The sequence below is a fragment of the Triticum urartu genome, chromosome 1A, assembly GCF_056163025.1.
Source record: "Triticum urartu cultivar PI428250 chromosome 1A, HENAU_Tu73, whole genome shotgun sequence".
NCBI classification, from domain to species: domain Eukaryota; kingdom Viridiplantae; phylum Streptophyta; class Magnoliopsida; order Poales; family Poaceae; genus Triticum; species Triticum urartu.
The window spans coordinates 223,882,423-223,901,681 of NC_141873.1; positions in this window are offsets into that span (position 1 = coordinate 223,882,423).

Genomic DNA, 19,259 nt, shown 5'->3' on the forward strand with positions numbered 1-19,259 from the left:
CCTCTACAATCAACGCACATACGCGACGTACCATCCTTTTTCGGCACTAAAATGATAGGAACAACACAAGGACTAAGTGATTCGCGTATATAACCTTTGTCGAGCAGTTCTTGTACTTGACGCATAATCTCCTTCGTCTCCTCTGGATTGGTACGGTATGGTGCACGGTTGGGTAGCGAAGCACCGGGAATTAAGTGAATTTGATGCTCAATCCCTCGAATAGGTGGTAATCCCGGTGGCACGTCTTGTGGAAAGACGTCAGCGAACTCCTGCAAAATGTTAGTGACAGCAGGGGGCAAAGAGGAAGGCACGTCCTCGAATGAAAATAATGCCTCTTTGCACACAAAAGCATAGCAAACAGATTTGCTGAAATCTAGCTCATCAATATCAGATTTGGTGGCAAGTAAACATGCACTTTTCAATTTAATTTCAGAAACAACAGTAGATGGTTTATTATTAGGCTTCATTTGGTGCTCAAATTCTTTTGCCACAATCTGATTTTCACTCTTATTTGTCTCCTGTTTTGCTTTATTAGCTCTATTAATATCATCTTTCAAAATGGAATCAGGAGTCATAGGAAGCAAAGTAATATTTTTATCGTTATGAACAAGAGTATACTGATTGTTTCTACCATGATGTACAGAATTTTTATCAAATTGCCATGGTCTACCAAGTAATAAGGAACATGCTTGCATAGGTACCACATCACAATCAACATAATCAGCATATGTAGAGATACTAAAATGCACACGAGCAGTACGTGTTACCTTAACCTTGCCGCTGTTGTTGAACCATTGGATGTAGTAAGGATGTGGATGTGGTCTTGTGGTGAGAGATAGCTTCTCCACCATCTCCATGCTAGCCAAGTTATTGCAGCTCCCTCCATCTATGATCACGCGAACAGAACGTTCCTTCACAACTCCCTTTGTATGGAACAAATTATGCCTCTGATTTTGCTCAGCTTGTGTAACCTGCACACTCAAAACACGTTGAGCAACTAAACATTCATACCTGTCAGCATCTTTAGGAGCCATGTATTGCGTCTCATGATCAGAATCGTCTCCACCGTGTTCGTCACGTGTAATAAGAGCCAAAGTCTCCTCATCATAGTCACTAGCGGACTCATACCCACCATCCTCAGTAACAATCATCACACGCTTAGATGGGCATTCTCTCGCATAATGACCTCCACCCTTGCAACGTCGACAAATAATATCATGTGTTTGCCCTGTTGATGCCATGGATGAAGAAGAGCTCTTTGCAGGCCCAGAAGGTGTGCTCTTGGCAGATAGTGGTGATTGTGCCTGCTTTATTGTATCACGGTTGGAGGTGGTAGCCGACGGAGGCGCCGGTGTAGCAGAACGTGTGGAAGTAGATGATGCACGTGGTGTCCATGATGAAGGTCGACCTGCAGAAAAGTTAGTCCGCGCCAATGCCTGTCGATCCTGCACTTCACGTTCAGCTTTACAAGCAAGATGGAATAAACGAGTGATATTAGTATACTCCTTATACTCTAGAATCGTCTGAATCTCTCTATTTAATCCACCCATAAAACGTGCAAGCATAGCTTCATTCTCCTCAACAATACCACATCTAATCATGCCAGTTTGTAATTCCTGATAATATTCTTCTACAGAATTTTTTCCCTGTCTTAAGCGCTGCAATTTTTGAAGTAATTCACGTTGATAATATGGTGGAACCCAACGAGTACGCATAGCAGTTTTCAAAGCAGCCCAAGTAGCAGGAATGGGATATAATCTACAATGCTCAGACCACCAAACACATGCAAAACTAGTGAATGCACAAACAGCAGCAGGAACACGTCTCTCCTCGGGATATTGTAAACATGTAAATCGTTGTTCAGTTTCTAACTCCCAAGTAAGATATATATCAGGAACATATCTACCCTCAAATGGTGGAATATTCAATTTTAGTTTAGGGAGATGGTCATGATCTCGTACCTGAGGGTGAGCCCTACCATTGCCATTATTTGCATGGGGACGACCTGGTGGTTGCTGTGCTGTTGGTGGCACGTAGTTCTGATTTTGATCAACCTCATCCTCATAATCTCCCACATAAGCATCCTCCTCCACATCAGCAGTAGGAGCCACAGAAGTATCAACAGCAGCACCAGCAGTTTGGCCCGACTGAAGAGGGACACGGCTCGCTCGGCAAAGGGCTGTTTCCCGACGTGGAGGTAGTCGGTGTTGTTGCTGTTGTTGCAGAGGTGCGGCAGGAGCAGCCGGTGGTGGTGGTGGAAAACGCGAAAGCAATTCAGCAAACTTGTTATTGAGCTTTGTTTCAAACGTCTTCTCCATGCCATCTATCCTCTCCATGGCCTCTTCAAATCAGTTTATCACATCTTGCACCTGTCCATTCATCATTTGCTGAAACGTATCATGAAGCTCCTTGTTCGTCAAGTTCTCCCAGTTAGTCTCGTCGGCTTGTGATCCTGGCATGGTTAGCAGCAATAGAAACACACAAGAATATGATCCTACAGACTACTAACAAGTGGTGGTGGTGGCGGGTGTCACAAATCCGTCAAGCAAATCTCAAATTCTTACCAGTTCTTACCCAGCAGCAGGCGGTGATCGGCAACCGTTGTAGTCAAAAACTCTGAAAAGCTTGGATAGAGCGATTGCCAGGGAGAGTCAAACGCACGACGTAGATGTATGTGGAGCTGGGAAGGCTTATAGTATGGTAGCAAAAAGGGTCAGCAATAATCAATTCAGAGATGCAAAGTTGAATAAACGCTCAACGACGGTACTGTGCTGGTCCTAGGCTAGACCGTGCTAGAGACGCGAGCCTAGAACACTAACAAAATCACGACGCTGCACGTAAATAAGGGAAAAGCACACTCTGGAACTTTTTTTCGCTCTTTTTTTTTGCGCTCCTTTTTTTTGCGCTCCTCTTTTTTTTGCGAAAAATCACTATAATGGCGAGTGTCTCAAAACTCTTCCCTCGTCAAACTGATAGGATGGGCACGAAATTTTTTTTTTCACTTTTTTTTCGGAAATCAGGGCAGCGACGACGAAAAAGTGCGACAAAAAATCACTATGATGGCACGTGGCTCAAAAGACTCAGAAAAGCCTAAAAATAGGATAGGGAAAAAAAAAATTGCCCGTGAAAATTTTGGCCTAAAAACTGCCCGGGGGTCTCCAGACTTTTTTTTCCGAGACCTACGCAGGCAAGGAAACACGAATCGGAATTTAGATTGATCTCAAGAACAAACCTAATATGAGAAGAACTCGGATTGGTGGTGGATATATGGTTGTGGTATATGGCAGCGGTGGTGGTATATGGTAGTGGTGGTGGTATATGGATACAGATTGGTGGTGGTATATGGATACGGATTGGTGGTGGTATATGGATATGGATTCAGAGCGATGGCGGATAAGCAAAAGTGGTAGATGGGCGATGATGATGGTGCGGCGGCGGCGTGACAACTTATGACCAAAACTCGAAACTCTAAAAGACTAGACTCTAAGACCAGCAACTTGACACGACGATGCAACCGAAAATTCAACAAAGCAAAAACCCTAAAAAGATTATGCAAAGGCTCAGATTGGTTCGGATATGATGAACTAACCCTAATTTTTTTGTGTGCCTTTTTTTCGTGGACTATAGGTATGAAGAACAGACTCGATCTAATCTACGAAAAACTGTAAAAATCTCACCGAGCAACCTGGAAATCTGATACCACTTGATAGAGGCTAAGGTGTCCCGATGTTTCGATGAGATGGTGGCTTTCGTTTTCTATGGGAGTCGACCTTGACGATCCGACTACGAACGTGCGAGACGTCGCGCCTTAGCAATCGCTAAACCAACTTCCGAGGGTTATTGACCACGCCGGAGCACGATCAACCTGACCACGAGGGTCTGTTTCCTGCGAGCAAACGAAGAACAAGCAAGAAACTGAGATTGCAATCGGGATATTGCGAATATAAGATGAAAGCTTTATTGATCAAGGTGGGGTTCTGTGACGTCTTGGTCTGGTCGTTGGACACAAACGAAGTACGCGAAGTTGCAGCTATGGCGAACTTTTAATCTAAACAAAACCCAAAGTCTAAACGACGCCCTAAGGGCTGTATATATGGAGGAAGAGGGGGGAATTTCGTGGCCCTTGAGGGTGGGGTCCGAAACCAACCCTAACTCTTGTTTCCCCACACATACGGACTCTAAAAATGGCCTATACTTAAGTATTTCGAAATTACATGGGCCTGGCCCATTAATAAGGTGACGCAGCACCTAGAATAGCCTATGGACGAATATTATGAAGTGGCATCTTGTATATTTCGTCCAAGGCTTCATGCACTCCTTATGGCAGCTTCAAAGTCCTGAAATCATCACTTGTAACTCCGTTCTTGATCCCCTTGCGCATGCCATCAACTCCATGCGTGTTCTTGCTCCAATGTTCATCCTTCTCCAAGCTAGGCCCTTCATTTGTAAGCAAAACAAATGTATCCAATTTAGGCAGCATCATAATCTCATGAACATTAGAATCATTACCAAGAAACGAAAGTACCTGGTAATTTAATTGGCGTGCGCGAGCTCTAGTAATTGGTCCAGTATATGTAATAGTAGGGGCTGTGGGTGTAACAATGGTATTGATGTCCTCATCACCCCGGAACTTTCGGAGCCCGGAACTTCCGGCCCTAGGCCCGGAACTTCCGGCCTAACCCGAAACATTACACAGAATTTCAGCATCAGCCTTCTTCACCGTTTTGATCACAACTGTTCACTCCGAACTCCGATTTGAGTGTTCTTTGGCTCGTTTTGATGCTATCGACGTGCCTGAGGACCTCACCTTGGTTTCTCCACCTTTTCGCACCATCAAATTTTTGGAATTTTGGCATCTTTGCCTAGGCCTTCCACCACATCATCTGCTACACCACCACCGACTTCCGCAACCTAACCAATTTTGTTCCCCATTGCATATGTGGTTACTTGAGGAGTGATTTGAGTCTCCTAAGGTGTCTAGGCTACTTAGGGACGGTTGCTTCTTCATCAACCACCACCACCACCATAACTTCCGCATAGGCTTACCAACCATACACTTCTTCCACCCCAACCTAACCCAATTTTGTTTGTGTTGTGAGTTGTGTCTCCTAAGGTGTTTCGGCTACTTAGGGACCGTGCTTTCAACTCCGACACCGTGTATAGTACACCACCTTACCCACCACCTCCGCATTGCCTACTCGTATAACCCATCTTTGCACTTCCACAAAACCACCACCGCGTCCCGCTACCACCATTTTGACATTTGAGATTTTGAGTTCGCGGTTTTTCCGTTTCCTAAGGTGTTTCGGCTACTTAGGGACGAGTATCCATCATCTTGGTATCTCCATCAAGATCACCGCCACTCATCATCGCCAAGGACGGTAACCTCCATATCATCTTGGTATCGTGGTATCCCTCCATTGTATATTCCCTTGCAATTGCATCGATAACCCCTAGCCCATTTTGCGTCACTTGCTGATGAGGACATCAATACCATTGTTACACCCACAGCCCCTACTGTTACATATACTGGACCAATTACTAGAGCTCGCGCACGCCAATTAAATTACCAGGTACTTTCGTTTCTTGGTAATGATTCTAATGTTCATGAGATTATGATGCTGCCTAAATTGGATACATTTGTTTTGCTTTCAAATGAAGGGCCTAGCTTGGAGAAGGATGAACATTGGAGCAAGAACACGCATGGAGTTGATGGCATGCGCAAGGGGATCAAGAACGGAGTTACAAGTGATGATTTCAGGACTTTGAAGCCGCCATAAGGAGTGCATGAAGCCTTGGACGAAATATACAAGATGCCACTTCATAATATTCGTCCATAGGCTATTCTAGGTGCTGCGTCACCTTATTAATGGGCCAGGCCCATGTAATTTCGAAATACTTAAGTATAGGCCATTTTTAGAGTCCGTATGTGTGGGGAAACAAGAGTTAGGGTTGGTTTCGGACCCCACCCTCAAGGGCCACGAAATTCCCCCCCTCTTCCTCCATATATACAGCCCTTAGGGCGTCGTTTAGACTTTGGGTTTTGTTTAGATTAAAAGTTCGCCATAGCTGCAACTTCTCGTACTTCGTTTGTGTCCAACGACCAGACCAAGACGTCACAGAACCCCACCTTGATCAATAAAGCTTTCATCTTATATTCGCAATATCCAGATTGCAATCTCAGTTTCTTGCTTGTTCTTCGTTTGCTCGCAGGAAACAGGCCCTCGTGGTCAGGTTGATCGTGCTCCGGCGTGGTCAATAACCCCTTGGAAGTTGGTTTAGCGATTGCTAAGGCGCGACGTCTCGCACGTTCGTAGTCGGATCGTCAAGGTCGACTCCCACAGAAAACGATAGCCACCATCTCATCGAAACATCGGGACACCTTTGCCTCTATCACTTGCCTATCGACACTAGCCATTTGGGTATTGCCGGCAACGTTACTTGTGCACATTAGTGATCTACACCTCCCATTGCATACATACCATACAATGGGTATCATCTTGTTATCATATCATCTCGTGTGCCTCAAGTTTGTTCCCGCATATACACAATAGCTATCTTGGTTTGTGCATTGTGCAAAAGTGGCCATACAAAAAAATAGAATAAAGCTTTTAAGCAAAGAAAAAGAGTGAACAAAGAGCTTGTAAGCAAGTGCCATAGCATCATACCACATTGTCATATAAGATCATCTTGGATCATAACACCGGGAACCATATATACATAGCATACTTGGGATAGAAGTCGTTGCATTTTTGTCTCCTATAGGTTGTGCACAAGTGTCGTATCCGCCTATTGAGCAATCGTGCTAGCGTCTCTCTAGAGTTGTTCAACAAGAGCATTTTCCGTGGATTCCACATTTTGTGCTCATCCTTGGTTGCACGACCCCATTTATCTATCCGTGTGTGTGTTTCTGTGTGCCACATATTGCTATTTGTCTACTTGTTTCACTTGCAAATTCGTGAATCTCTTTCAACATTATTGACTCTTGTTAACATTTTACATCAAATTTTTGTGCCACTATCCTCACCGAGCTCCACCATAAGCCTTATTTGTGTAGGCGTGAGAAACCAACAAGAATTGGTACCAATTGTGCTATTTCCTTGTCCACATTGGAGTGATCATTGATCCACTTTCAACTTCGGTCAAGGTACATTTGGTATTCGTTCTTCTCTTTCTCCACTCATATTGGCTCGAATCTTGTGATGGATAGGCAAGGCATTTCATCTCTAGTCTTCCAAAACAACGACGGCGTGCACAACTACATCAACAACAAGCGTTCCGCACAAAAGGAGGAGCAAGATGCACGGATGGAGATTCAGACCTTGTTGATCAACCGTTCTTCCCCTTCATCATCCTCAAGGCGGCGACGTTCAAGTCACAAGTCTTCGGAGTGCAAAAATGATGCAAGCGCAAGTCGTCCTCGTCCACATCTCCATGGCGACCACCATCACGTTTGTGATCCACCTCGTCATGAAGGGCAAGTCACCTCCAAGCAACATGTGCACGACGACGAAGAACGACATCTACATCGAGCTCAAGCATGACAACGACAACATCATCATGAAGATGCTCGAGATGTGCCTACCTACAAGTCGCAACAAGCCCTACTTCACGCCAAGTCCAAACTTCATGACCACAAGATAAGACCGCGAGACAAGCACCACCAAGACGGAGCTACGGCTACACCAACCACTTTGGCATCTTCGACAAGTGACTTCAAGGCATCTTCGCCTTCGGATATATGGCATCTTGCCAACAATCACCTCAAGACTACGCTCAAGAGAAGCTCCCCAAGCTCAAGTCCGTGACTTCCACGAGCTACTACAACCTCGACATCGACCACACGATTCCTTTCTATGGGACTCAAGAACCCGAGGAGTATCTCGAGTGGGAGCGTTTGATGGACGACTACCTCAAGCTACATCAAGTCCCTCCCGAAGATCAAGTGAAGTGCACCACAAGGAACTTCCACAACCACGCGTCCACAGGGTGGCTTCACACACCTTCGGAGAGCTACGACATGAGTTGGCCCAAGACGAGAGAGCTTTGCGGCGAGAGTTTGTGCCTCCAACCTACACGGAACAACTTCAACGCCAATTGGAGAAAACCATCCAAGGATCCAAGTCCATCAACGAGTACTTCAAGGAGATGAAGATTGCCTTGCGACGAGCCGGCGTGGACGACCCCATTTTGATGAAGTTCCACTACATGATGGGATTGCACAATGACATCTCCAAGACGATCTTCCTCGAGAACTACAAGTCCCTCGACAACAACTACATTGGTGCTCTCAAGGCGGAACAAGAACTCATGAAGGCCAAAGTTTCTCTACCCCAAGCTCACTTCACGACGACCAAGCTCCATGAGAACGAGCATGAGGCTAGTACCACCACGATGTCCAAGCCCGACGAGCTCCAAGATGCTACTCCCACGCCATCCCTCTTTGTGGCATTGACGATGCCGAGTCCTCCATGACTCTTTTTCAAGACGGTGCAGCGACGAGTATGACTACGGAGACCCTCAAGGACCAAGCTTTGAAGGCGAGCGACAAGGTGGCGAGCAAGGATGATGCTTCCATCTTAGGAGGCGAGAGTGATGATGTGCCATCTTCGGCCTTCATCCACGGCGAGAGTGATGTTGTGCCATCTTCGGCCTTCATCCACGACGACGACTACGAGACGGTTGAGCATGGGATTTTCCCTTCGACCACGGCGACATGTGATGACTTGAGTGACTTTAGCCACCATATTGAGAGTGAGAGTGATTTCACCACTAGCCCCATATATGATGTGTTTCCACTATTCCCATGTGAGGAGAGCCACAACCCCCACCTCTTGAGTGAGATGAGTGACTCCACCATATGTGAGTTTGAGTGCACCTATTTTGAGGGAGTGAGTGAACCACCACATAGAGAGATTGAGATAGTTGATAGGTCATGTGAGGCCACTTTTAACACTAACGACTTGACCTCTACCTCTATTGTGTCTTCTCATTTGGTGCTAGGTCCCTTATATGATGATGCGCCGCTTCTCGTCGACTTCATCCTACCTTTGGACAAGACGATGGCCATGGTGGAATATGATGCACCCCCCACATGGTTCCATCACAATGATGATCTTGACCACCATTTGGTCTTTCCCACCTCACCTACACCACTTGAGTGGAATGAACAAGGTAACATAGGTGAAGATGATTCTCTAGTCCCACTAGTGGACATTCAAGTCATTGATTGCTTGCATGATGTTGATCCCCCTATTGACATGCTTCATGCTAGTATGATTTCCCCATGCCATGATTTACCCATTTATGATGAGTATGATGATTGCCATGTGGAGTCTATTAGTTGTGATGCCATGTTACATAGGATTTCTTGTGCTAATTCTCTCGGTCACATCATGTTTGCCAATCCGCTTGACTTGTCATATGCTATGCATGAGATCAATCATATGTCATATTTGCAACATCTTCATAGTGACTATGCATATGCCATTCAAATTAACCCAATTTGCACTTATGGCATAGATGACAAGCCCATGGTTATTGGCATTTGTTTCTCTTGTGATGATATTGATATGCTCCCTTTTCATCATTTATCTCATATGCCATGCCATGACCACCTAGCTTCGGATATGCATTGTTTTGGATGTTGTCCATTTTCTCCATATGATGTTTCCAACATTGCTCATGAGGAGACCCCCATAGTTTCCTCATACATTTTAGGAGATTTTGATAACTCCCATCCATTGCATGATCCTCATACTTATGTGCACAATATGCTTCCCATGAATAAACATGCTATTGCTGTGCCATATACTTGTATGCTCAATTTGCATCCCCATCATGTTATACACAATAACTATTCTTTCATGATGGATGACATGTTCTTATACCATGCATCAAATTTCTTTGACGGATGCTTATCTTGTGCTAACTCACACGTGCACATACACATCATGATTGATGATGTGTACATCTACCACACGCACAATTTCTTTGGTTTGTGTCTCTTTTGTGTAGGTACCCATGAATTCTTGTCAACCTCGCAATCCCACGAGTTGACAAAACGAGCTCTAGAGAGCAATGATGACTTGGGATCCCATGGATTGCATTTCCCACCGCTCTCTTCACACGAAGTCTTCGCACATTTCTTCTACATGACCCTCACTTGGCTATGGGTTTGATGAGGACATCAATACCATTGTTACACCCACAGCCCCTACTGTTACATATACTGGACCAATTACTAGAGCTCGCGCACGCCAATTAAATTACCAGGTACTTTCGTTTCTTGGTAATGATTCTAATGTTCATGAGATTATGATGCTGCCTAAGTTGGATACATTTGTTTTGCTTTCAAATGAAGGGCCTAGCTTGGAGAAGGGTGAACATTGGAGCAAGAACACGCATGAAGTTGATGGCATGCGCAAGGGGATCAAGAACGGAGTTACAAGTGATGATTTCAGGACTTTGAAGCCGCCATAAGGAGTGCATGAAGCCATGGACGAAATATACAAGATGCCACTTCATAATATTCGTCCATAGGCTATTCTAGGTGCTGCGTCACCTTATTAATGGGCCAGGCCCATGTAATTTCGAAATACTTAAGTATAGGCTATTTTTAGAGTCCGTATGTGTGGGGAAATAAGAGTTAGGGTTGGTTTCGGACCCCACCCTCAAGGGCCACGAAATTCCCCTCTCTTCCTCCATATATACAGCCCTTAGGGCGTCGTTTAGACTTTGGGATTTGTTTAGACTAAAAGTTCGCCATAGCTGCAACTTCGCGTACTTCGTTTGTGTCCAACGACCAGACCAAGACGTCTCAGAACCCCACCTTGATCAATAAAGCTTTCATCTTATATTCGCAATATCCAGATTGCAATCTCAGTTTCTTGCTTGTTCTTCGTTTGCTCGCAGGAAACAGACCCTCGTGGTCAGGTTGATCGTGCTCCGGCGTGGTCAATAACCCCTCGGAAGTTGGTTTAGCGATTGCTAAGGCGTGACGTCTCGACGTTCGTAGTCGGATCGTCAAGGTCGACTCCCACAGAAAACGATAGCCACCATCTCATCGAAACATCGGGACACCTTTGCCTCTATCAAGTGGTATCAGATTTCCAGGTTGCTCGGTGAGATTTTACAGTTTTTCGTAGATTAGATCGAGTCTGTTCTTCCTACCTACAGTCCACGAAAAAGCCACACAAAAAAAAATTAGGGTTAGTTCATCATATCCGAACCAATCTGAGCCTTTGCATAATCTTTTTAGGGTTTTTGCTTTGTTGAATTTGCGGTTGCATCGTCGTGTCAAGTTGCTGGTCTTAGAGTCTAGTCTTTTAGAGTTTCGAGTTCTGGTCATAAGTTGTCACGCCGCTGCCGCACCATCATCATCGCCCATCTACCACTTTTGCTTATCCGCCACCGCTCTGAATCCTTATCCATATACCACTACCGATCCGTATCCATATACCACCATCAATCTCTATCCATATACCACCACCGCTGCCATATACCACAACCATATATCCACCACCAATCCGAGTTCTTCTCATATTAGGTTTGTTTTTGAGATCAATCTCAATTCCGATTCGTGTTTCCTTGCCTGCGTAGGTCTCGGAAAAAAAAAGAGTCTGGAGACCCCCGGGCAGTTTTTAGGCCAAAATTTTCACGGGCAAAAATATTTTTTCCCTATCCTATTTTTAGGCTTTTCTGAGTCTTTTGAGCCATGTGCCATCATAGTGATTTTTTGTCGCACTTTTTCGTCGTCGCTGCCCTGATTTCGGAAAAAAAAGTGGAAAAAAAAATTTCGTGCCCATCCTATCAGTTTGACGAGGGAAGAGTTTTGAGACACTCGCCATTATAGTAATTTTTCACAAAAAAAAGAGGAGCGCAAAAAAAAAGAGGAGCGCAAAAAAAGCGAAAAAAAAAGTTCCAGAGTGTGCTTTTCCCGTATTTACGTGCAGCGCCGTGATTTTGTTAGTGTTCTAGGCTCGCGTCTCTAGCACGGTCTAGCCTAGGACCAGCACAGTACCATCGTTGAGCGTTTATTCAACTTTGCATCTCTGAATTGATTATTGCTGACCCTTTTTGCTACCATACTATAAGCCTTCCCAGCTCCACATACCTCTACGTCGTGCGTTTGACTCTCCCTGGCAATCGCTCTATCCAAGCTTTTGAGAGTTTTGACTACAACGGTTGCCGATCACCGCCTGCTGCTGGGTAAGAACTGGTAAGAATTTGAGATTTGCTTGACGGATTTGTGACACCCGCCACCACCACCTCTTGTTAGTATTCTGTAGGATCATATTCTTGTGTGTTTTCTATTGTTGCTAACCATGGCAGGATCACAAGCCGACGAGACTGACTGGGAGAACATGACGAATCAGGAGTTGCATGATAAATTTCAGCAAATGATGAATGGACAGGTGCAGGATGTGCTAAACAGATTTGAAGAGGCCATGGAGAAGATAGATGACATGGAGAAGACGTTCGAAACAAAGCTCGATGACAAGTTTAATGAATTGCTCGCGCGTCTTCCACCACCACCACCGGCGGCACCTAACGCACCTCTACAACAACAACGACGACGACTACCTACACATCGTGAAACAGCCCTCCGCCGAGCGAGCCGTCTCCCTCTTTCACCTGGCCAAACTGTTGGTGCTGCTGTTGCTACTTCTGTGGCTCTTGCTGCTGATGCGGAGGAGGATGATTTTGCTGGCGATTACGAGGATGAGGTTGATCAAAATCAGAACTACGTGCCACCACCAGCACAGCAACCATCAGGTCGTCCACATGCAAATAATGGCAATGGTAGGGCTCACCCTCAGGTACGAGATCATGACCATCTCCCTAAACTAAAATTGAATATTCCACCATTTGAGGGTACATATGTTCCTGATATATATCTTACTTGGGAGTTAGAAACTGAACAACGATTTACATGTTTACAATATCCCGAGGAGAGACGTGTTCCTGCTGCTGTTTGTGCATTCACTAGTTTTGCATGTGTTTGGTGGTCTGAGCATTGTAGATTATATCCCATTCCTGCTACTTGGGCTGCTTTGAAAACTGCTATGCGTACTCGTTGGGTTCCACCATATTATCAACGTGAATTACTTCAAAAATTGCAGCGCTTAAGACAGGGAAAGAATTCTGTAGAAGAATATTATCAGGAATTACAAACTGGCATGATTAGATGTGGTATTGTTGAGGAGAATGAAGCTATGCTTGCACGTTTTATGGGTGGATTAAATAGAGAGATTCAGACGATTCTAGAGTATAAGGAGTATACTAATATCACTCGTTTATTCCATCTTGCTTGTAAAGCTGAACGTGAAGTGCAGGATCGACAGGCATTGGCGCGGACTAACTTTTCTGCAGGTCGACCTTCTTCATGGACATCACGTGCATCATCTACTTCCACACGTTCTGCTTCACCGGCGCCTCCGTCGGCTGCCACCTCCAACCGTGATACAATAAAGCAGGCACAATCACCACTATCTGCCAAGAGCACACCTTCTGGGCCTGCAAAGAGCTCTTCTTCATCCATGGCATCAACAGGGCAAACACATGATATTATTTGTCGACGTTGCAAGGGTGGAGGTCATTATGCGAGAGAATGCCCATCTAAGCGTGTGATGATTGTTACTGAGGATGGTGGGTATGAGTCCGCTAGTGACTATGATGAGGAGACTTTGGCTCTTATTACACCTGACGAACACGGTGGAGACGATTCTGATCATGAGACGCAATACATGGCTCCTGAAGATGCTGACAGGTATGAATGTTTAGTTGCTCAACGTGTTTTGAGTGTGCAGGTTACACAAGCTGAGCAAAATCAGAGGCATAATTTGTTCCATACAAAGGGAGTTGTGAAGGAACGTTCTGTTCGCGTGATCATAGATGGAGGGAGTTGCAACAACTTGGCTAGCATCGAGATGGTGGAGAAGCTATCTCTCACCTCAAGACCACATCCACATCCTTACTACATCCAATGGTTCAACAACAGCGGCAAGGTTAAGGTAACACGTACTGTTCATGTGCATTTTAGTATCTCTACATATGCTGATTATGTTGATTGTGATGTGGTACCGATGCAAGCATGTTCCTTATTACTTGGTAGACCATGGCAATTTGATAAAAATTCTATTCACCATGGTAGAAACAATCAGTATACTCTTGTTCATAAGGATAAAAATATTACTTTGCTTCCTATGACTCCTGATTCCATTTTGAAAGATGATATTAATAGAGCTAATAAAGCAAAACAGGAGAAAACTAAGAGTGAAAATCAGATTGTGGCAAAAGAATTTGAGCAACAAATGCAACATAATAATAATAAACAATCTAGTGTTGCTTCTGAAATTAAATTGAAAAGTGCATGTTTACTTGCCACCAAATCTGATATTGATGATCTAGATTTTAGCAAATCTGTTTGCTATGCTTTTGTGTGCAAAGAGGCATTATTTTCATACGAGGACGTGCCTTCCTCTTTGCCTCCTGCTGTCACTAACATTCTGCAGGAGTTCGCCGACTTTTTTCCACAAGACGTGCCACCGGGATTACCACCTATTCGCGGGATTGAGCATCAAATTGACTTAATTCCCGGTGCATCATTACCCAACCGGGCACCGTACCGTACCAATCCAGAGGAGACGAAGGAGATTATGCGTCAAGTACAAGAACTGCTCGACAAAGGTTATATACGCGAATCCCTTAGTCCTTGTGCTGTTCCTATCATTTTAGTGCCGAAAAAGGATGGTACATCGCGTATGTGCGTTGATTGTAGAGGCATTAATAATATTACTATTCGTTATCGTCATCCTATTCCTAGGCTAGATGATATGCTTGATGAATTGAGTGGCTCTACAATATTCTCCAAAGTTGATTTGCGTAGTGGTTACCATCAAATTCGTATGAAATTGGGAGATGAATGGAAAACAGCATTTAAAACTAAGTTTGGATTATATGAGTGGTTAGTCATGCCTTTTGGGTTAACTAATGCACCTAGTACTTTCATGAGGTTAATGAACGAAGTTTTACGTGCTTTCATTGGACGATTTGTGGTAGTTTACTTTGATGACATATTGATTTATAGCAAATCTTTGGAGGAACATTTGGAACATTTACGTGCTGTTTTTATTGCTCTACGTGATGCACGTTTGTTTGGTAACCTTGGAAAGTGCACCTTTTGCACCGACTGAGTATCTTTTCTTGGCTATGTTGTTACTCCACAGGGAATTGAAGTTGATAAAGCCAAGATTGAAGCTATTGAGAGTTGGCCGCAGCCCAAAACGGTCACGCAAGTGAGGAGTTTCCTTGGCCTCGCTGGTTTTTAGAGGCGTTTTGTGAGAGATTTCAGCACCATTGCTGCACCTCTCAACGAGCTTACAAAGAAGGATGTACCTTTTGTTTGGGGTACCGCACAGGAAGAAGCCTTCACGGTATTGAAAGATAAGTTGACACATGCTCCTTTACTCCAACTTCCTAATTTCAATAAGACTTTTGAGCTTGAATGTGATGCTAGTGGAATTGGATTAGGAGGTGTGTTATTACAAGATGGAAAACCTGTTGCATACTTTTCTGAAAAATTGAGTGGGCCTAGTCTGAACTATTCTACTTATGATAAAGAATTATATGCTCTTGTTCGGACCTTAGAAACATGGCAACATTATTTATGGCCCAAGGAATTTGTTATACATTCTGATCATGACTCTTTGAAACACATTAAAAGTCAAGCAAAACTGAACCGTCGACATGCTAAATGGGTTGAATTCATTGAGACTTTCCCTTATGTGATTAAACACAAGAAGGGTAAAGAAAATGTTATTGCTGATGCCTTGTCTCGTCGTTATACTATGCTTTCACAACTTGACTTTAAAATATTTGGTTTGGAGACCATCAAGGATCAATATATTAATGATGCTGAATTTAAAGATGTATTGCAGAATTGTAAGGAAGGGAGAACTTGGAACAAGTTCGTTCTTAACGATGGATTTGTGTTTCGTGCTAACAAGCTATGCATTCCAGCTAGCTCCGTTCGTCTTTTGTTGTTGCAGGAGGCGCATGGAGGAGGATTAATGGGACACTTTGGCGTCAAGAAGACAGAGGATATACTTGCTACACATTTCTTTTGGCCAAAGATGAGACGGGATGTTGAGCGTTTTGTTGCTCGCTGCACTACATGTCAAAGAGCTAAGTCACGACTCAATCCTCATGGTTTATATATGCCTTTGCCTATACCTAGTGTTCCTTGGGAGGATATATCTATGGACTTTGTTTTAGGTTTACCTAGAACAAAGAAGGGGAGGGATAGCATATTTGTTGTCGTGGATAGGTTCTCGAAAATGGCACACTTTATACCATGTCATAAAAGCGATGATGCTGTTAATGTTGCTGATTTGTTCTTTCGTGAAATTATTCGCTTACATGGTGTGCCAAATACTATTGTTTCATATCGTGATACTAAATTTCTTAGCCACTTTTGGAGATGTTTATGGGCTAAGTTGGGGACTAAACTGCTTTTTAGTACTACTTGTCACCCCCAAACTGATGGACAAACTGAAGTAGTCAATAGAACATTGTCTACTATGCTTAGGGCTGTTTTGAAGAATAACAAGAAAATGTGGGAAGAATGCTTGCCTCATATTGAATTTGCTTATAATCGTTCATTGCATTCTACTACTAAGATGTGCCCTTTTGAAATTGTGTATGGTTTCCTACCTCGTGCACCTATTGATTTGTTGCCTCTTCCATCTTCGGAGAAGGTTAATTTTGATGCTAAAGAACGTTCTGAATTGATTTTAAAAATGCATGAGTTAACTAAGGAAAACATTGAGCGTATGAATGCTAAATATAAACTTGCTGGAGATAAGGGTAGAAAACATGTTGTGTTTACACCTGGAGATCTTGTTTGGTTACATTTGCGTAAAGATAGATTTCCTAATCTGCGCAAATCAAAGCTAATGCCACGTGCTGATGGTCCTTTTAAGGTTTTAGAGAAAATAAATGATAATGCATATAAACTTGAGCTACCTGCAGATTTTGGGGTTAGTCCCACTTTTAATATTGCAGATTTGAAGCCTTATTTGGGTGAGGAAGATGAGCTTCCGTCGAGGACGACTTCACTTCAAGAAGGGGAGGATGATGAGGACATCAATACCATTGTTACACCCACAGCCCCTACTGTTACATATACTGGACCAATTACTAGAGCTCGCGCACGCCAATTAAATTACCAGGATTTTCGTTTCTTGGTAATGATTCTAATGTTCATGAGATTATGATGCTGCCTAAGTTGGATACATTTGTTTTGCTTTCAAATGAAGGGCCTAGCTTGGAGAAGGGTGAACATTGGAGCAAGAACACGCATGAAGTTGATGGCATGCGCAAGGGGATCAAGAACGGAGTTACAAGTGATGATTTCAGGACTTTGAAGCCGCCATAAGGAGTGCATGAAGCCATGGACGAAATATACAAGATGCCACTTCATAATATTCGTCCATAGGCTATTCTAGGTGCTGCGTCACCTTATTAATGGGCTAGGCCCATGTAATTTCGAAATACTTAAGTATAGGCTATTTTTAGAGTCCGTATGTGTGGGGAAATAAGAGTTAGGGTTGGTTTCGGACCCCACCCTCAAGGGCCACGAAATTCCCCTCTCTTCCTCCATATATACAGCCCTTAGGGCGTCGTTTAGACTTTGGGTTTTGTTTAGATTAAAAGTTCGCCATAGCTGCAACTTCGCGTACTTCGTTTGTGTCCAACGACCAGACCAAGATGTCTCAGAACCCCACCTTGATCAATAAAGCTTTCATCTTATATTCGCAATATCCAGATTGCAATCTCAGTTTCTTGCTTGTTCTTCGTTTGCTCGCAGGAAACAGGCCCTCGTGGTCATGTTGATCGTGCTCCGGCGTGGTCAATAACCCCTCGGAAGTTGGTTTAGCGATTGCTAAGGCGCGACGTCTCGCACGTTCGTAGTTGGATCGTCAAGGTCGACTCCCACAGAAAATGATAGCCACCATCTCATCGTAACATCGGGACACCTTTGCCTCTATCAGGGTTATTGTCCACTACATATTCTATGCCCATATTGCCATGTTCACTTTGCATGTTATGCTCATTACTATGCTTTTGCATGCATTCGTGACCCATGCTTTGCTCTCATACTTGTATGTGTATTTGCAAGCTTGGTGGAGATATTGCTTGCTATTGCTATGTTTGCTTTGTACCCCATGCCTATGATTATACTATGATCTTGCTTTGTGTTCGTGCTTGCGATATGTCATGTGCATTGCCTATGCTTATCATTTGCTCACATGACATGATTGCCATGATTTCCTCTAGTATGTTGCATCTTCGCACTACTAGCTTGCACGACTCGATTACTATGCTTGACTTGATTGCCTCACACATGATGAACAATTGCTCTTTCTATTGTGTGGAGTGCCACGCGATATTCACTACACCCAATTCACATTATGCTTGGATTGTCTTGCACTTGCCACATGTGTTTAGACACTTCATTTTATTTGGTGTTGTGAATGATTCCTATGCCTACCATAGACCTTTCATTGAGCAATTTGTGAATGCTTACTATGAACTTGAGGTAGATGCTTCTTCTCTTGTCACACATATTTGCATCACTACCTCACATTCACATGCTTGTTTCCATGATGTCCTTCTTTGTGCTCAATTTATGTGCTTACATGCCATGTCACAATCCTTTGTCACACCATATGCTATGCTTGATGACAACACTTGTTGGGTGAATCACCTCTTGAATGCTTGGTTTTGCACTAACGCTAACCGCATTTGTTTTTCCAAGTGTTTGTTCTCCTTGCTCCTTTTGAAGGAATCACGAGACAATGCGACATTGGAGAGTGCCCATTTCAAGCTTCAAGATGACGAGAACTTGGTGATCAACCACTACTACACGGCAACGCCATCTCTTTCCCATGGTGATTTGGATTTCGATCCGAGGTCGGATCTTTCCCAAGGGGGAGGGGATGATGCGGAGCATCCTATGGACACCACCATGTCAAGAGTTCATTCGGCAAGTGACACGTGCGACATCTACTTCACATACATAAAGGTGAATCCTCTCCTTTACACGTGCTCACTTGACCCCTTCGAGGATGGTATACTACTTGACCCTCCATCGTGCATGCATAGGTATTGTGGGAGCTTCACGAATGTCGAGGAGGAGTGCAAGCGCCAAGGAACAACTACAACATCTGCGAGGGAAGCATGGAAGAGAAGGA